General features: G+C 38.6%; 1 long non-coding RNA gene across 1 annotated transcript in view; it reads right to left on the reverse strand.

The window, feature by feature from the left end:
- The window catches only part of LOC117016143 (uncharacterized), a 136783-nt gene extending 116754 nt beyond the window's left edge, over positions 1-20029 (reverse strand). The window contains exon 1 of the long non-coding RNA XR_004421835.1: positions 19919-20029. This is a non-coding gene — a long non-coding RNA (uncharacterized LOC117016143). The remainder of the gene's footprint in view (positions 1-19918) is intronic.
- Positions 20030-20470: the final 441 nt, after the last annotated feature.

A 20470-nucleotide genomic window follows, 5' to 3' on the forward strand; every position in this document is an offset into this window, starting at 1 on the left:
CTTTTCCATCTCCACGACCCTCCTGTAACTATTCATCTGTATTTCTTAATCCCTTCACTTTTCTCACGCAGCCCCCCAACCTCCCTCCCACTCAGTAACCATCAGTTTGTTCTGTGTATCTATGGCTCTGTTTCAGTTTTGTTTGTTCATTTATTTTGTTCTTTAGCTTCCACATGTGAGTGAGAACATTTGGTATTTGTCTTTCTCAGTCTGACTTATTTCACTTAGCATAATACCGCTAGGTCCATCCATGTTTTTGCAAATGAAAATCTTTCATTCTCATTCTCGTTTTTGGCAGAATAATACTCCATTACATATACGTACCACTGTTTCTTTATACAATCACCTGTTGGTGGGCATTTTGGTTGTTTACATATCATGGCTATTGTTAATAGTGCTGGGATGAAAATAGGGGTGCATACATCTTTTCAAATTATTGTTTTGGGTTTCATTGAATATCCAGGAATGGACTTGTTGGGTCATAGGTCATATTTTCAAGTTTTTAAGGAACCTCTATAGTATTTTGCATAGTGGCTATATCAATTTGCAATCCCACCAACAGTACACAAAGGTTCCCCTTTCTCCACAGCTTCGCCAACAATTGTTTGTTGACTTATTGATAGCCATCTGACAGGTGGGAGGTGATATTCCACTGTGGTTTTTACTTTAATTTCTCTTATGATTACTGACGGTGAATGTCTTTTGGCTATCTTCATATGTCTTTTGGCCATCTCTATGTCCTCTTTGGATAAATGGTTATGAGGTCCTCTGCACATTTTTTAATTGGATCTTTCTTTTTTTTTTTTTTGGTGTTGAGCTATATGAGTTTTTTTTTAATAGATGTTGGATATTAACCCCTTATCAGATGTATCATCGGTGCATATCTCCCAGTCAGGATGTCTTTTTGTTTTGCTGATGGTTCCCTTTGCTGTGCAAAAACTTCTCTAGCTTGATGTAGTCCCATGTGTTTATTTTTTCTTTTGTTTCCCTTGCCCAAGGAGATATATCAGTAAAAGTATTACTAAGGGTAATGTCTGAGAGTTTACTTCCCTATATTTTCTTCTAGGAGTTTTATGGTTCCGGGTCTTACATTTAATCTTTAATCTACTTAAGTTTATTCTTGTATATGGTATAAAAAGGTGGTCCAGTTTCATTTTTCTGCAAAATAAGCCAAGAGTACCCCTGTGAATGTTGCAATAGCTGGGTGGGATGAGGTGCTAGGGGATCATGGGGTATGGCAGGGGGTTTTTATGAAGCTAGCACAGATTCAGCTCTTGAACCATTGCATAGCCTGTGGCTACTCTGTAAAACGCCCTGAGAACACTGCAGCCAGGCACTGCTCAACTGGGTCCCCCAGATCCCTGAGAACTGCCCAAGAAGGGCTGCAGTGTAAGCCAGGGCTGATCCTGTGCCACCAAGAATTTCCCAGGCCATTGAGGGCTGTCCGCTGCTTTAGAAGCTTCATGCAGCTCACAGGGCAGGGCTGGCCACCCAAGAACTGTGGGTGCTTTGGGCAAAGCCACACTAGCTGGGCAGGGAGTCACCAAGGTGGTGCACACGTGGATCATATCAGACCCAATGTGATCTTAGATTTGTCCCTCTGGTGGTGGGTTCACCACAGGAAAGATGGAGCCCTCCTGTATGCTACACGTGAGGCGGGCTCCACAGAGGGATAATGGTGACCGACTCTCTAGCCCTCACTCTGGAGCCACACAACTCAGTCTTTCCCTGTATGTTCTTGGCACCTCTCGAGTCACTGTGCCTCCACCAGAGCCCAGGGTGAGTACCTGTGAGTGAGTTTATGCATGGGCCCTTGAAGAGGACGCCTGGGTTTCCGGTCATCTTGTCTCACTGGGATGGATGGATGGATGGAATCCTTGCTGTTTTTCACTGACAGATGTGAGGACTCCTCTTCCCAGCACAGGAGTCCTGGGCTGGGAAGCCCAGTGTAGGGCTGAGACTCCTCACTCTTCAGGGGGGGCCTCTGCCACTGAGGTGTCCCTCCCCATTCTCAAACATAACCTGTGGGTTTGGGGTAAGCCTGTTTCACACCTCCACCTGTCCTACCAGTCTTAATGTGGCCTCATTTATATCCTTAATTATAAGGGTTCTGTTCAGCTAATTTTCAGATGATTGTTGAGGGTGATTTTTCCATAATTTAATTGTAATTTTATGTGATCCTGGGAGGCGGCAGGTGTAGCATTTACCTATTCTACCATCTTGGACCTTCTGACTTTGGATTTCAATGGCCTGACAAGTAATGTCCCTCAGACAAATGAGGTTTTGTTTTGTTTTGTTTTGTTTTTAAACTAAACCTTTCCCAAATACACAGAAGGATCTTTCAATGATATTCATAAAATGCTATTAATATGAATCATAGACCATGATTAAGCCTCTTTAGAATATTATAGTGGATAAAGATCTTTTAAGATCTTCCTGTGATTAAAGGTTATTAGCATTAATTTTACCCTTATGGTGGAAACAGGAAATAGCTACACAGCTGTTGCTGTGGGAGGATCCATGGCTGTGATGGAAGTACCAACATTCAAGGACCATCCTAATGTAAATAAACTTACTAGCATCTCGGTTAATTTTGTCTGTTTGGACTTTGAAAAGCAGTGTTTTCAGATATGAATACTTTCTACAATCAAAGCTCCTCCGCATGATAGGAGACTAACCTTTGTCACCCAGAGATTTGCGTTAAATCCAGACCTTGATACTTATTAACTCTCAATACTTGGGTACTTTTTCAGAGCTTCTCTCTCCTACTTCCTACCAGGTAGAATGAGGATATAAACCTGCATTTTATTAGATCCCCTGGGAGGATAAAATGGGAAAACTAATACAAATACTTAGTCCAAAATCTGGTACCCAATACACGTCCAATACAGCTCAACTATTATTTTAACACCTGCTTTTGGACCAGCCCTAAGTCATTACTAGTATATGCCCTAAGTGTGGAAACCTAGCATTTAGAGTAAAATAATCATTTTTTTACACCATTGGGATATACATTTGTATTTATTATTATTAAGTGATTAGCAAGGAGAAAATTACTCCTGAAAAATTAGTCTAACCTAGCTTGTAGATTTCTGTTAATGTTTCCAGCTTTATCTAGTCATGTCATATTGGCTCAGTATCCCAAGAGGCTATTTAAAATAATTTACTTATAATTTATCCTAATCACACTTCCACAAAAGACTAGGCATCTGCTCTCTGACAAGTTCAGAGTCAATCATCAGGGTCATTTGACACAAAATTTATGTAAAACACACAGAGGTCTTTCTATTAAAATTGAATCATTGTAATTTCAGACACTAGCCTGATTTCAAATGGTCAGTTTCTAGCACAAAGCTCCTGTCAATCAGCTCAGACAATTGCTAAGGGGAGGCTGAGGGGATGCTTCTGAAGGGAGTGGTCATGCGCTCCTTGGGGGAGGCCTAAGCGAACCCAGGGCGACAGGGATGCTTCAGAACACTGACACACGCCCGTCCACCTTCACATTATTGTTGTCACAAGCCACCATCACCAACAGTATTTTGTTCTATCCTACAGCCCTGTTCTTGTCAGAGAAGGTTGTAAACTACTCATCTAAGGGTCAGAAGATGCCTCCTGAATGGTCCTCTTATCTAGTACCCTGGCCACAACATGGTTGAAGAACTCAGGGTTTCCCTCCCAGGCTGTTCTGGCAGTCTTTCAGCTAGTCACTCATTTCCATTTTTTCTCAAACACACTCAACCATCTGTAATGTTGTTAGGATTACTTCCTAATAACAAATAAATATGGTTATTTCACTTCCTTGCCTCAAAACCTCTTCTGGAAAACAGAGCAAGAATTATACCTTACTTGCTCTAATGTAATGAAAACCCTGCCTTCTGGCATTTGGGTATTATTATGGGCTGAACTGTGGTCTACAAAATTCATATGTTAAAGTCCTAAAATGGCCCAGTATTTTCGATTATGACTGTATTTGGAGTTAGGGCCTTTAAAGAGGTAATTAAGGTGAAATGATGTCATACGTGTGGCCCTAATCCACTATGACTGGTGTTCTTATAAGAAAAGGAGATTGGGATACAGTCAACACCCAGCCTGGGGGTGACCACGTGAGGACACAGTGACAAGGCAGTCTTTGGCAAACCCAGGAGAGAGGCCTCAGGAAAAAAAACAAACCTTCTGACACCTCACTCTTAGACTTCTAACCTCCAGAACGGTGAGAAAATAAATTTCAGTTAAGCTACCCAGTCTGGGTATTTTGTAAGGGCAACCCTAGCAAACTGATACGTTTATATTAAACAAAGAAACATTCATTAAGTTTTATGCCTTATGCATCACTTCATCAGTGAATTAGAATGGAGTATGTGCTTGACAGGCAAAGGATACTAATATATAATTTACTGAGGAACTAAATTTAGTATATAATTATAAGGAAATGTCCACTTCTGTAGTAATCAAAAAATATAAACCAAAATAACCTTGATTTTTACCATCTACCAAATATTTTTTTCATTTTAATTATTTCTGATTATACCCAGTGTGACTAAAGAAGAAGGTCAAACTCAATACTGGTGGCAGTCTTATTTGCTAAAACTTTCATGGAAAGTAATTAAGAAAATTTTATAAAGAGATTTAACAAAAACAAAATATACTGTGGCCCAGAAATTCCACTTCTCCTAAATGATTTATGAAAATAATCTTAAAAATTAAGTGTGTACTTGTGTGAGTGTGTGTATATGTGTATGTACTGGACTGTTTCCTTTTATTTACTGAAGTATTACTTATGCTGAAAAATTAAAAGCCACCTGCAAATATAACCATGGTATATACAGGATCACTTTAATCTCAACTCTGCCTGCCACACTTAATTATTGAAGCAAGAACCACCTCCTGAAATGCCAAAGGCGTGTTCCCTCCAACCTTGTACATATGTGCGTGCACACACGCACACACACACACACACACATTCTTGGCTGTGACCATGGATTTCCCTGCCCTTGGCATTAATGGTATTGGCATTTGATATCCTTGCTTTCCCTGGCCTTCGATTCAGCCCCCTTGTATGGACTCAACTTTAGTATCCTTGGCTCCCATGCTATTTCAGTGAGTTGTGTCTTAACCTACAGCTCTCTAGAGACTATCCACAAATGTTTCACTGACTTTGTCCCCTAACACAGCTATTCTTAGGTACCAACTCCACATTTTATAACCATTCAATGCATTTGCCATATGCTTTAAAAACTTACAGCCATTAAAAATTATGTGCTAAGACTATGTCAGACTGGAGAAAAATAATACAAAAGTGCATAAACACAGTTACATTTATATGACCAAAAGCATAGGCACTGGAAAAAAGACTAGAAAGAAATGAACAAAAATATAAACAAGGTCTTTTGTTTCCTCCCTCTTCACATGCTGCTGTAAAGAATCTACTGAATGGAAAAATGTATTGAAAAGCAAAGTTACTTAGACAATATGATATACATAAAATATACTGTACATCAAATATATATAAAATGTACATCAACAAATATCAAATGCATCTAATGTATAAATGAAGTATATCAAATATAAATTTAAATATATATAATGCTAATTGATATGCATAAGCAGAAAGAGTAGCAACATTTTTTATTTGCTGACTTTTGTCTCTGCATCCAGTAGGATTAGGTTCAGGGGCAGGAAACATAAAACCCCAAATAGAGGTAGTTTAAACAAGATGAAATTTCATTGCTCATCCACCTAAAAATCAGGTGGATGGTTTAGGGTGATATGGTTTTCTTAATGTCAGTTCCTTCTATTATTGTTGCTCTACCCTGTGTGACTTAAATGCCAAAATCCATCGAGGTGGCAATCTGCTTTTCTGACAGCTGGGTGAATGATCGGAGAATAAGAGAAAATTGATCTTTTACACTATGTTAAGAAAGATCTTTAGAAACTTCTATGGACCATTTAACATTGGCCAGAACCTAGTCACATGTCTCCATTCAGCTGAAAGGAAGTCAGAGACATGTAGTCTCTATTCAGGATTTCCATGGTCACAGCTAAATATTTATTCCTATGGAAGACAGAGAGAAGAGTTATTAAAGAGAAAACTCACCATTTCTGGCACAGTCTCAAGAATTCCACAAATTTTAAAATATAGCTGTCAAATATAAGTTGTGGAATTGTATTCTCTTCATAGGAGTTTGACGATACATTACATTTTTTCTTCAAGCTCCACATTCTATTAACATCTCTTTTGGCATACATCATCTGGATATTTCTTAATTGTTTTAGAATTTTATTCATTTTCTACTCTCCTTTAATGTGTTCTTTTATAACTTATTTGCTCAGAACCAGAAGCATATGTCTGGGTTTCTATTGTTGTTGTTGTTTTCCTGAAGGTTGGGAAAAATACTCAGTCTACCCAGGCACAACCCAGACGTTCAAAGGCATTTAATATTCTGAGGGACAGCAGTGAATAAATAAATGTCCCAACTTCCCTTTCCTTTTTTGGGACAAGTCTGAGGTGTCTTCCACCAATGGCTCTTTTGGGGGTTCCCACTGAGACTTAGCCCCTATTTCCCACGGTAATAACTAGTTCAGTAACACACTGTTTATTGGCTTTATGCTTTTTTTCTTTCACTCAGCCTACTCCTTAAATTTTGGTCTTAGATAAAGGAGCTGCACCTAAATCCTTTTAAATAAACCATCTGCATCTAAATTCCTGCTTTGGGCTCTGCTTTTGTCAAAACAAAAACTAAGAAATGAATTATCATTCTTAGGTTCAGTTTGAATTACAGCTGTGATTTTTGTCTCATCACCTTTTTCTTTCTCTTATGTATAGAGTTGTTACAGTTTATTTTCCCCCCATCTTTCTGATGCTTGTAAAATTTCATGTGTGCTTTCATTCTCCACTCAGTGTTTTAATTTGTCTGTACCCTCTCTTCTTTGCCCCTTGTATTACACTCAGTATCAACACTGGGATACCTGTCATGTGTCTTCACACTTCAATATTTAAGTTTCACTGTTAGTGAGGTGAGAACAAATAGCAATGGTTTGTCTGAAACCTGCTGGCTAGTGTATTATCCCACTAATAATAGAAATAAAGACTCTTTTATGTTTACCTCTTTGTAATAGTCACTTATTTTTACCCCGGGCAGATGACTGAGTTTGAAGAAAGTTCTCTAAATCTTTAATTTACCTAAAAATAGAGGAATATTGTGGGCTATGGTGAAAAGCTCACATTACAGCTATGATATTTTGAAAGTTAATTGGGAAGTATTTCTTATTTTAGAGGTCAGTTTTATTTTGGAGAGTTTCTCTTGCTTCTTAGATCTTTGGAAGAAGATAGATTTAGAAGGTTTCTTCCCACTAACTTCCCACAGAGTTAGTGTTTTATTTTATAAAACCATCATTTTTTTTCCTTTTCCTGTCCCCTAGGTGTACAGGTATATTTTCTGCTAAGAATTTAATAGCAGGGACTTTCAATACTTGCAGGTACTTAAAGAGGTTAAGGCACACTCATGGGATTGCCAGAAGCAGAGTGGAGCCAGCAATACAATGTTGTAGTTCTGTTAATCCTTCTGTGTCTTTACATATAGTGCTGCAAAAACATCTTGGGTAGAAAGAGTTTTTCTGTCTAGAATATGAGAACAATTATAAGAGGCAAGTCTTTGCCTTCTTCAAATATTGTGCTCATGAACATGGCTCCAATCTTGCTATGGGACACATTTAATAATATAGTAATTCCAGTAGTGATAATAGTGCCTAATAGGCTTTTATTACGTGACTAGCCTTCCTGGTGGTACCTCCTCCTCTTTTTTTTTATTTAAGATTTATGGATTCCAGTACTTTTGTAAATTATGTACTTTAGAAGTATATGGAGAAATGTATTCTGAATAAATCTTGGATATTATAGTGTACGCATTATTTCAACTAATGTAAAGAAATGTAATAAACTGACAAAAAAGAATGATTCAACTGGGGGATTTCTGGTCAAGATGACAGAGCAGGTAAACATTCTGCTTGCCTCCTCTCATGACCACATCAAAATTCCAACTAAACTACAGAAAAACCATCACCGAGAACTGCCTAAAGTCTAGCTGACTAAAAGTCCTACACATGTGAGGACAAAGAAAAGAAGCCACCAAGAGATGGGTAGGACCCACATGTGGCATTTACAAATTAGGAGGGATATCTTGGCTACAGAAGTCCCCCTGGAAGAGTGAGGCTCCCCAGCCCAGGGTTCTAGTGCCAGAAATAGAAGACCCCATGTTTCTAGCTGGTAAACCAGCAGAAATTATGGCTGAGTGAAAGAGGATGGCTGGAGTTCTAGGTGCTCCTCTTAAAGGGCCCAAACATGGACTTATTTGCTGATAGACTCACTCGCTCTGAGCTCCAGTGCTGGGACAGAAACTCAAAAGATGCCAGGGACACACAGGGAGGAAAAGAATTGTTTGTCCTCAGGGCAAGGGCTGGAGGGGCTGCTTTCTCACAGAGAGTAGTGCTGGCAAAAGTGATTGTTCCTTTGTTAAGCCATTTTCCTCCTGGTGTGCAGACTCAGGCAGCTGCCATATCTGAGTCTCCATCAAACTGGCTAAAACCATTCACCCTACCCTGGTGATTTCCTGAGATCACACCCCACACAACTTGCAGACTCACCCAAGCCTCTTCCACAGCTTTCTTCATACAAATGGCCTGTCTTGGCTTACACTGCAGACTTTCCTAAAATCTCTCAACAGCTAAAAAAAGAAAAAAAGGAAACAAGCAAGATCTAGCGTTGGTGTGCCCCATACCTTGTGCTGAGCAGTCCCAAGCCTGGCACTAGTGGCAGCTGGCCTCAGTTCAAAGCTTGGCCTCTCCCAGGACCTCTAAGCCCAGTGGGAGTGGCTGCCATCTTCAGATTGCTCTGTGGCTCATGCCAGGTGTCCCTGGTCAGGACACAGGCTGCAGCTGACTTTGCCCTGTGGTGGGGCCCTTCCCAGGAGGCCTCAGGATTTGAATGCCCAGTGGCCACCTTCAGACATCAGACCCAAGTAGAACATCACCCAGCTGCCTCCACAGATGACATACCCAAGAGCAGACTGGGCAGGCACAAAATCCCCAAAAAAGTGAATCCTGCTCCATAGGATCAACCCCTGCACAACAGCTCCTCCACTACGGTCAGGGGAAGTCTTCAAAACCAATCAGCCTGAGGGTCAATACCTCCCACTGACAAGCAGCAATCAAGGATCACCTACAACAAAAGGTCACACATAACACACAAAAGGGACATACCTGGAGCACTCAGTTCAGGTGACCAAGGAGACTGAGCCACTGGGCACCACAAGACACTTACTACATGAGACCACATTACTAAGCACGAGAGTCATAGCAGTCCTACCTAATACATAGAAACAAACACAGAAAGGCACCCAAATGGGGAGACAAAAAAATGTTTTCAAATTACAAGAACAAAATAAAACTCCAGAAAAAGAACTAAACAAAATTGAGACAAGCAATCTACCAGACACAGGGTTCAAAACATTAGTTATAAGAATGCTCAAAGACCTGAGTGAGAACCATAACAAAGAGACAGGAAACATAAAAGTGGAGATAGGAAACATAAAATCAACCATTCAGAAATAAACAATACAATAACTGAAAGGAAAAATATTTAGAGGGAATTAAAGTAGATTTGATGAAGTAGAGGATCGAGTCAGCAATTTAGTAGATAAGGTAGCTGAAAACACCTAATCAGCACAGCAAAAAGAAAACAAGAATCAAAAAAATAAGGCGAGTTTAAGAGGCCTATGGGCCAATCTCAAGTGTACCATCACAGGGTGTACCAAAAGAAGAGAGAGAGCAAGGAATTGAAAAACTATTTGAAGAAATAATGACGGAAAACTTCTATAACCTCGTGAAGGAAATAGACATAAAAGCCTCGGAAGCACAGAGAGTCCCAAAAAGATGAATCCAAAGAGGCCCACATCAAGATACATCATAATTAAAATGCCAAAGATTAAAGACAAATAAAGAATCTTAAAAGCAGCAAGAGAAAAGCAATTAGTTACCTATAGGGGAGTTCCCATAAGACTGTCAGATGATTTCTCAACAGAAACTTTGCAGGCTAGAAGTGTTTGGCAGGACATATTCAAAGAGATGAAAAGCAAAGATGTATCACCCTGATTATTCTACCCAGCAAAGTTATCATTTAGAATCAAAGGGTAGAGAAAGAGCTTCCCAGATAAGAAAAAGCTAAAAGAGTCCATCACCACCAAACCAGTATTACAAAGCATGTTAAAGCAAATTATTTAAGATGAAAAAAAAAAAGATAAAAAATATAAATACTAAAATGGCTATAACCACGTATCTATCAACAATTACTTTAAATGTAAATAGATTAAATGCTCCAATCAAAAGATAGAGTGGCTGAATGAATAAGAAAACAAGACACTTACATATGCTGGCTATCAGAGACTCACTTCAGACCAAGAGACACACAGAGACTGAAAGTAAAAGGATGGAAAAAGATATTTTATGGAAAAAAAAAAAGCTAGTGTAGCAACACTACTATCAGAGAAAATAGACTTTAAAACAAAAGCTATAACAAGAGACAGAGAAGGATCTAGTAATTTCACTTCTTGGTATTTATCCAAAGAACCCAAAATGTTACTTTGAAGGGACATGTGCATATACTCATTGCAGCATTGTTTATAGTAGCCTACATATGGAGGCAACCTTGGTTTCCATCAATAGAGGAATGGATAAAGAAGCGGTGAAACATATATACAATAGAATATTACTCAGCCATAAAAAGAAAGAAATCTTGCCATCTGCAGCAACATGAATGGACCTAGATGCTATTGTGCTGACTGGAGCAAGTCAGACAGAGAAAGACAAATGTCATATGATTTCACTTTACATGTGGAATCTAAAGAACAAAACAAACAAACAAACAGAAACAAAGTCACTCATACAAGGACATTTTGATGGTTGCCAGCTGGGAGAGAGGTTTGGAGGTTGGTTAAAATGGGGAAGGGATTAAGAAATACAAGTTAGTAGGTACAAAATAGTCATGGGGATGATGTAAAGTGCAGCATAAGGAATATAGTCAATAAAATTGTAATAACTATGTATGGTGTCAATGGGTACTCGATTTATCAGCTGATCACTTCATAAGTTATATAAATGTCTAATTACTCTGTTGTACAGCTGAAACTAATATAATATTGCATGTCAACTGCAATTAAAAAACAAAACAATGATTTTTTAAAAGTCTGTATTGTATTGGCGGAACTCTAGACACACATATCAATAGAACAGAGAAGTAGAAATAGACCAACACAAATTTCCCCAAATGATTTTTAACAAGCATGCATAGGCAATTGTAGGCAATTCAGTAGGCAAATGGCACTTGGAGCAACTGGGACAGCACAGACAAAAAAACAAACTTCACCCTAAACATCACACCTTATTCAAAAATTAAGTTAAAATGGATCATGGCCCTAAATGTCAGACTATAAAACTTAGAAAAAAAAAACTGGAGAAAATATTCAGGATCTAAGGCTAGGTCAAAGAGTTCTTAGACTTGAAATGAAAAGTATGATCTAGAAAAGGAAAAACTGAGAAATTGGCCTTCACTAAAATTAAAACATTTTGCTGTGCAAAAGACTGTTAAGAGGATGCAAAGATAAGCCACAGAGTGGGAGGAAATATTTGCAAACCCCATAACTAACAATGAGCTAGTATCTGGAATACATAAAAATAAATCTCAAAACTCAACCATAAAAAAAACCCCAAATAATTAAATGCTCAAAAGATGGCCCATTTAATGGGCAAAGACATGAAGAGACATTTCGTGGAAGAAGATAGACAACTGGCAAATAAACACATGAAAAGATGCTCAACAGTGTTATCTGGTAGGGAAACACAAACTAAATCAACAATGAAATAGACTACATAGAATGGTTAAAATACAATGACAACACCAAATGCTGGTAGGGATACAGAGAGAAACTGGATCACTTAGACATCGGTGGTGGGAATATAAAATGGTATAGCCACTCTGGAAACAGTTTGGCAGTGTCTTCAAACACTAAACATGCAACTACCATATGACCCACTCCTGGGCACTTACCAAGAGAAATGAAAATTTATGTTTACACAAAACCCTGGATGTACACGAAGGTTTATAACAGCTTAATTCACAAGAATCCCAAACTGGAAACAATCCAGGTGTCTTTCAACAGATGAACAGTTAAAGTAACTGTGACACATCCATACCATATAGTACTACTCAGCAATAAAATGAAAGAACTATTGATACACACAATAGCCTGGATGAATATCCAGAAAATTATGATGAGTGATCAGACCCGTTCCCAAAAGGTTACATACTCATACTGTCTGACTCCTTTCTCGAAATGGCAAAATTATAGAAATGGACAGCAGACTAGTGGTTGTTCAAACATTAAAGAGAGGGTAGGGGCAGGAGGAAAGTAGATGAGGCTACAAAAGGGCAACATGAGGGGTCCTTGTGGTGAAGGAAATGCTGTGTATCGTGACTGCATCAATGTCAGTCCTGGTTGTTGACACTGTACTACAGATTTGCAAGATGTTACCATTGAAGGGACCAGGATATAAAGGACATGGGTTCTCTCGGTATTATTCAGAACTGCGTGAGAATTTACAATTATGTCAAGATAAAATATTTAATTTGAAAAAAGAATGATTAAACCTTTCTCTTAAATTTCCATGACTTCTTAATGACATTCCTTTTTGTGTAAGTCATCAACTTAACGGTAACTATAGCTTAAAAATCGTCACAAATAATCCACTAGCACTCATGATAAGGAATTGGCATGTATAGTGAAGACACAAAAAAAAGTCAAAGCTGGCATAATAGCACTATTTTCTTTCCATGTCTCTTCAAAATAAACTTTTGAGGATTCTGACAGAATCTATAACCAATCTTCCATGCATAATGGAAAACATAACTATTTATTACATTTTTAAAACAAATAATTGATACTGTCACAACATTTTTAAGAAAAGTCATATTAGTAACATACCAATATTGTTACTAATATTGTGTCCCTAGCAACATATATATATACAGAGCTTCCCTTTGTAGCTTCTAGAATTGATTTAACATGACCTCATAAACCTCAAGCAAGGCAATGCTGATGAGATTATAAGTCATTTGTGGCAACTCCCTGTCTCTAATACTTTGACATTATTGGTACCTAATAACTACCTTCATTACAAGATAGAGTACAACATGTGAATTTCTCACTGACAGTAAATGGTATACTTCTATGTAAACAACAAATCATTTCAATGTGCTAAGTGTATTATTTAAAGCTTATATTATGTTATGTCATATTATGACAAAATATGTCATAAAATATCACATATCATAATTATGTAACATGTGAAAAATTCCAGAGTCAACAAAAACTCAGGTCAAGTGACATGGACTCACTGTGAATAATTAAATGCATCAAGGTTAACATTATGTCATGGGTTTAAATTAGCCCTCTTGTCAAATAACTGGACTTAATTTGTTGATTTTCTAACTTTGACACAACCAAATGAGAACTTAAGAAGCATTTATTCCTACTTTCTATTCTACATTCCCTTTAAGAGACATTTGTATCTGAGACTTAATATTTTCCTTTCAAGAATCTTTGCAATTAAAACAAACAAAATCAATATAACATAATCCACCATTTTTGTTTCTTTATGACTTGAAAAGGCTAAATCTACTCATAAGGTAATATATTGCTCAATATTGAATCTTATTATTTCATATTCTATTTTTATGAACTGAATATGGCATAATATTGGTTACTTATTAGTTCTTAATATTAGTTTTTTTCTATATACTACCTTCAATGCCTGCTCTGTAATTTTGAATTTTAGTTAAAATTTTGATTTTTGACCCTTATGAAAATGTAATCACTTGAAATTTTGTGGAAAGACACATTCTTACACTACTTAATTTACTGCAATATATGGTTTCAAGACCATTTCTTACCTTAACGAACAACAGCTTCCTGGGAAAAATATATTCAAATCATATATCGGAGAAGGGCTTAATATCCAAAATATATAAAGAACTCATAACTCAATAGAAAAAAAAATAAATGATCCAATTAAAAAATGGGCAAAGAACCTGAATAGACATTTTCCCAAAGAAGACATATATGATGCTCAACATCACAAGTCATTAGAGAAATGCAAATTTAAGCCCCAATGAGACATCACATGCCTATCAGAATGGCCACCATCAAAAAGACAAGAGATAACAAATGCTAGCATCGATGCAAAAAAATTGGGACCCTTATGGAAAACAGTGTCTAGGATCCTCAAAAAATTAAAAGTAGAACTACTTTATGATCCAGCGATTCTACTACTGGGAATATATCCAAAACAAATAAAAACACTAATTGAAAAAGATACCTGCAAATTGAATCAGTCATCCAAAACCTTCCCAAAAGCAAAAGTCCGGGACAAGATGGCTTCACTAGTGAATTCTACCAAACCTTCAAAGAGGATCTAATACCAATCCTACTCAAAGTCTTCCAAAAAATTGAAGAGACAGTACTCCCTAACTCATTTTATGAGGCCAACGTTACCCTGACACCAAAACCTGGTAAGGATAACACAAAAAAAGAAAACTACAGACCAATATCTCTGATGCATACAGATGCAAAAATCCTAAAGAAAATTCTAGCAAATCGAATACAACAATGCATTAAAAAGATTATTCATCACGACCAAGTGCGGTTCATCCCCAGGGCACAAAGATGGTTCAACATCTGCAAATCCATCAATGTGATACATCACATAAACAAAATAAATGACAAAAATCATATGATTATATCAACTGATGCAGAAAAAGCATTTGACAAGATACAACATCCATTTATGATTAAAACACTTAATAAAATAGGTATAGAAGGAAAATACCTTAACATAATAAAGGCCATATATGACAAAGCCTCAGCTAATCTCATAATTAATGGTGAAAAACTATAGCCCTTTGCTCTACATTCAGGAACAAGATAGGGCTGTCCCCTATCACCTCTGCTTTTCAACATTGAGCATTTCAAAAATGCTCAACATCACTAATCATCAGAGAAATGCAAATAAAAATCTGCTTTTCAACATAGTGTTGGAAGTCCTTGCCAGAGCAATCAGGCGAGAGAAACAAATAAAAGTCATCCAAATTGGGAATCAAGACGTTAAATTGTCACTCTTTGCAGATGACATGATGCTACATAGAGAAAACCCTAAAGACTCCACCAAAAAGCTATTAGAAACAATCAACGAATACAGTAAAGTTGCTGGCTACAAAATCAATGGACAAAAGTCCATTGCATTCCTATATGCTAACAATGAAATCTCAGAAAAAGAAATACAGAAATCAATTCCTTTAGCAATTGCAGCAAAAAGAATATAATGTCTAGGAATAAACTTAACCAAGGATATGAAAGACCTATATGCTGAAAACTATAAGACATTTTTAAAAGAAATTGAAGAAGACACAAAGAAATGGAAAGATATTCCGTGCTCATGGATTGGAAGAATCAACATAGTTAAAATGGCCATATTACCCAAAGCAATATACAGATTTAATGCAATTCCCAATGGCATTTTTAAAAGAAATAGAACAAAAAATCATCAGATTTTTTTGGAACCACAAAAGACCCCAAACAGCCAAAGCAATCTTAAGAAAAAAGAACAATGCTGGAGGTATCACACTCACTGACTTTAGCTTGTACTACAGGGCTACAATAATCAAAACAGCATGGTATTGGCAGAAAAACAGACACATAGACCAATGGAATAGAATTGAGAACCCAGAAATAAAACCACATAAATATCGACAGTTAATTTTTGACAAAGACGCCAAAAACATACAATGGAGAAAAGACAGCCGCTTCAATACATGGTGCTGGGAGAATTGGAAAGCAACGTGCAAAAGAATGAAACTGGACTGCTATCTGTCACCATGTACCAAAATTAATTCAAAATGGATCAAAGACTTAAGCATAAAACCTGACACAATAAACTGCATAGAAGAAAACATAGGTACTAAACTTATGGACCTTGAGTTCAAAGAGCATTTTATGAATTTGACTCCAAAGGCAAGGGAAGTAAAAGCTAAAATAAACGAATGGGACTATATGAAACTTAAAAGCTTCTGCACAGCAAAAGAAACCATTGACAAAATAAAGAGGCAACCAATTGAACGGGAGAAGATTTTTGCAAACAGTGCCTCCGATAAGGGGCTAATATCCAAAATATACAAGGAACTCATGCAACTCAATAACAAAAAAACAAACAACCCAATTGAAAAATGGGCAGAGGACCTGAAGAGACATTTCTCCAAAGAGGACATACAAATGGCAAATAGACATGAAACAATGCTCAACATCACTAACCATCAGAGAAATGCAAATAAAAACCACAATGAGGTATCACCTCACCCCAGTCAGAATGGCTATCATCAACAAGACAAATAGTAACAAGTGTCAGAGAGGCTGTGGAGAAAAGGGAACCCTCATACACTGTTGGTGGGAATGCAGATTGGTGCAGCCACTATGGAAGGCAGTGTGGCAGTTCCTCAAAAAATTACGAATAGAATTACCATATGACCCAGCAATCCCTCTCCTAGGTATCTACCCAAAAAATCTGAAAACATTTATACATAAAGACACGTGTGCTCTAATGTTCATTGCTGCTTTATTTACGGTGGCCAAGACATGGAAACAACCAAACTGTCCTTCGATAGATGAATGGATAAAGAAGTCGTGGTATACATACACAATGGAATATTATTCGGCGGTAAGTAAAGATGATATAGAAACATTTGTGACAACATGGATGGATCTTGAGAGTATAATGCTAAGCGAAGTAAGTCAGACAGAAAAAGCAGAGAACCATATGATTTCACTGATATGTGGTATATAAACCAAAAACAACAAAAGAACAAGACAAACAAATGAGAAACAAGAACTCATAGACACAGACAATAGTTTAGTGGTTACCAGAGGGTAAGGGGGTGGGGGATGGGAGATGAGGGTAAAGGGGATCAAACATATGTTGATGGAAGGAGAACTGATTCTGGGTGGTGAACACACAATGGGATTTATAGATGATGTAATACAGAATTGTACACCTGAAATCTATGTAATTTTAGTAACAATTGTCACCCCAATAAACTTTAAAAAAAGATACCTGCAGCTCCATGTTCATAACAGCATTATTTATAATAGCCAAGACACAGAAATAACCTAAGTATCCATTGATAAATGAATGGATAAAGAATTTGTGATATGTCACACACACATACAATGGAATATAATTTAGCCATAAAAAAACAAGGAATTACTACCATTTGTGACAACATGAATGGACCTTGAAGGTATTATGCTAAGAAGAATCAGAGAAAGACAAATACTATGTGAACTCACTTATATATGGAATCTTAAAAAATATAAAAACAAACAAAAAAACTCTTAGCTATATCACACACATGCACACACATGTCATGCGTGTGTGTGTGTGTGTGTGTGTGGTATTAGACTTGTGGTTACCAGAGGTAGAGTGTATGGGGAGGGTAAATTGGAGGAAGGTGGTCAAAAGGTACAAACTTCCAGTTACAAGATAAATAACTCTTGGCCAGGTACTCACCAAAGATTATATAGCCAAATAAACACATGCAAAGATACTCATCTTTAGCCATTAGTTAAGGACACATTAAAACCACAAGATACAAATTAGAATGGCTAAATTTAAAAATACTGACAATACGAAGTGCTAGAGAGGATGTGAAATGAATGGTACTTTCACACATTGCTGGTGAAAATGCAAAATGATACACCCATTCTGGCAATCGGTGTGACAGTTTCTTTTAAAGTTAATTATACCTTACATGACCCTGCAATCGCACTCCTAGCAATACCCTAGAGAAATGAAAATTTATGTTCACGAAAAACTTATAACACAAATGTTTATAGCAACAGTTCTATTCATAATCATCGAAAGCTGGAAATAATCCATATATCCTTCAGTGAGTGGATGTATAAATTGTGGTACATCCATTTAATGGAGTACTACTTACCAGTAGTACTGTTTTCCCTGAAAATAAGACCTAACCAGAAAATAAGCCTTAGCATGATTTTTCAGGATGACATTCCCTGAAAATAAGCCCTAATGCATCTTTTGGAGCAAAAATTAATATAAGACCTGGTCTTATTTTCAGGGAAACATGGTAGTAAAGCAATTGTTGATACGTGCTACAACTTGGAGGAATCTCAAAGGCATTATGCTGAAAGAAGTTAGCATCCAAAGGTTACATACTACATGATTCCATTTATATGGCATTCTAGAAAAGATCAGTACAGATGGCCACAGACTTTACGATGAGTTTGACTTACGATTTTTCAACTTTATGACAGTGTGAAAGCGAGAAGAATTTAGTAGAAACTGTACTTCAATTTTGAATTTGACCTTTCCCCAGGCTATTGCTATAGGGTGTGACACTTTTTTTATGATGCTGGACGGTGGCAGCAGCTCCCAATCAAGCCACAAAATCAGGAGGGTAAGCAAGTGATACTCTACAGTGTGGTACCTATTAAATGCATTTCCACTTAAGATATTTTCAACTTGCAGTGGGTTTATTGGGACCTAACCCCACCCTAAGTCGAGGAGCCTCTGTGGTTGATTGGTTAGGGGAAGGACATAAAAGGAGAACATATATTTTTGGGGGCTGGTGGTGGTGTTGACAGAACTGTTCTATATCCTGATCATCGTGGTGGTTACATGAATCTAAAATTCATAGAACTACACATCTCTAAAAAAGTTAATTTTACAATATGGTGGTTTAAAGATAATAAAATTTAAAGAAAAAAGGTGGAATCAGATTTTAATATCGGCAGTGTAATTGTGATTATCAGCCATTACTCCATAGACTTAAAGCACTGTATCAAAACAACTAAGTTCTTAGAAAATGAGCATAATTCTGAGTGCAATAATTAAAAAGCTGGACAGCAGTGCTTTATGTAAATATTATTTTCCCCAAATTTAATTTTAAATATTTTTGCCAACCAATGCAATCCAAAAAATTCCAAAAGGGAAGAATGAGTTAACTAACTCACTGATCAACAGGGTTGTTTTTTCATCATAGCCTGTACTTCAGCACAGGTATGATTATATTTACAAAAATACTGAAAAACTTTCTAGGTTCAAAGCAATTACCTAGGAGGCAGTAGCAGTTACATAAAACCTAGAGAAGTAAATGGCCCTGTCATGCAGGGTGTCATGTGGGGTCTCTGGGCCTGCTCCCTACATAAGAACGCAGGACATGGTGAGGCCAAAAAGGAACACCCATAGGGGTGTCATACCACTATAGTCTGGCTGGCGGCTGGGAAGCAGGAGCCACAGGATCTGCAACCTGCCATCCTTTTCTCAGCAACCAACCTCACTTGTTAACTGCAATCCACCTCTGTCCAATCCGCAATCCACGCTTGCTAGGTTAGCCACCTCAGTTATATCAGTGGCTAATGGCTAACTGGTAACAGCTGATGACCATCTTCTATCCCAGCCAGCACCTTTCCACGTGAGGCCCAGAACTTGGAAACTGGTCTCCTGGCTCTGTCCCCACAGGCCCTTTTCAGAGTCTACAGCTACTTGATAGTGAAGTTACTTCTCTCTCACGCACCGCACCCTCAGGTTCTTATGCCTGGGAGCTGCCTCAAGTAATTCTATGGCAGCTAGTGTCAGTGAAATAGTGCAGTCTGGCTCATTCATATTCTAGCTGTCTCTCCGCGAGAAATTAGGGAAGGGTGGGGCTGGGGGAAAGAGGGGGGCACCGCCACGCACAGGGAGGAGAGGGGTCTAAAACCTAAGGTAAGAGCTTGGGAGCCTCTTCCCCATTACACCTTACCTGGGCACCTAACGTCCCGAGCTGGTGTCTCCCCGGCCTGAGTCGCCCCTTCTCTATCTGGGGGCTGGGTCTGGGCAAGCAGCCGGGAGGTCCGTCAGGCTGGAGGCGCGGCGCCTCGCCTCTGCTCCACCTCGCTCCTTCCCGCCCAAGTGGCAATTCCAGGCACCCACACCCTGGAAGATCCGACCGCTGGGAGGGGGTGTCGGGCTGGCCCTGCCGCCCACCTCCTCCAGCTGGAACTTGGGTCACCGCACTCAGAGGCGGGGGGAGCTGGCGCTCGCAGGCCAGGGCTGGGGGATGGGAGCCCCGCCCCTCGGCAGTCCCGGGAGTCAGGCACAACTCGCGACCCGGGGAGAGGCGGGTCCTTCCCCAACTGAGCCAGAGGAGTCCTCAGCCCCTGGAGGGGGCGAGTGAGTGCAGCGCCCCTGCCCGGGAGTGCGAGCCGCTACTCACCGTCCCCAGCCCCCGGCAGCAGAATGGCAGCCCGGTGCAACCGGCTCCTCTTGGTCACGGTGCAACCGCTGCTGCCATCACCTCCTCCTCCTAGGGATC

The sequence above is a fragment of the Rhinolophus ferrumequinum genome, chromosome 3 (assembly GCF_004115265.2).
Source record: "Rhinolophus ferrumequinum isolate MPI-CBG mRhiFer1 chromosome 3, mRhiFer1_v1.p, whole genome shotgun sequence".
NCBI lineage: Eukaryota > Metazoa > Chordata > Mammalia > Chiroptera > Rhinolophidae > Rhinolophus > Rhinolophus ferrumequinum.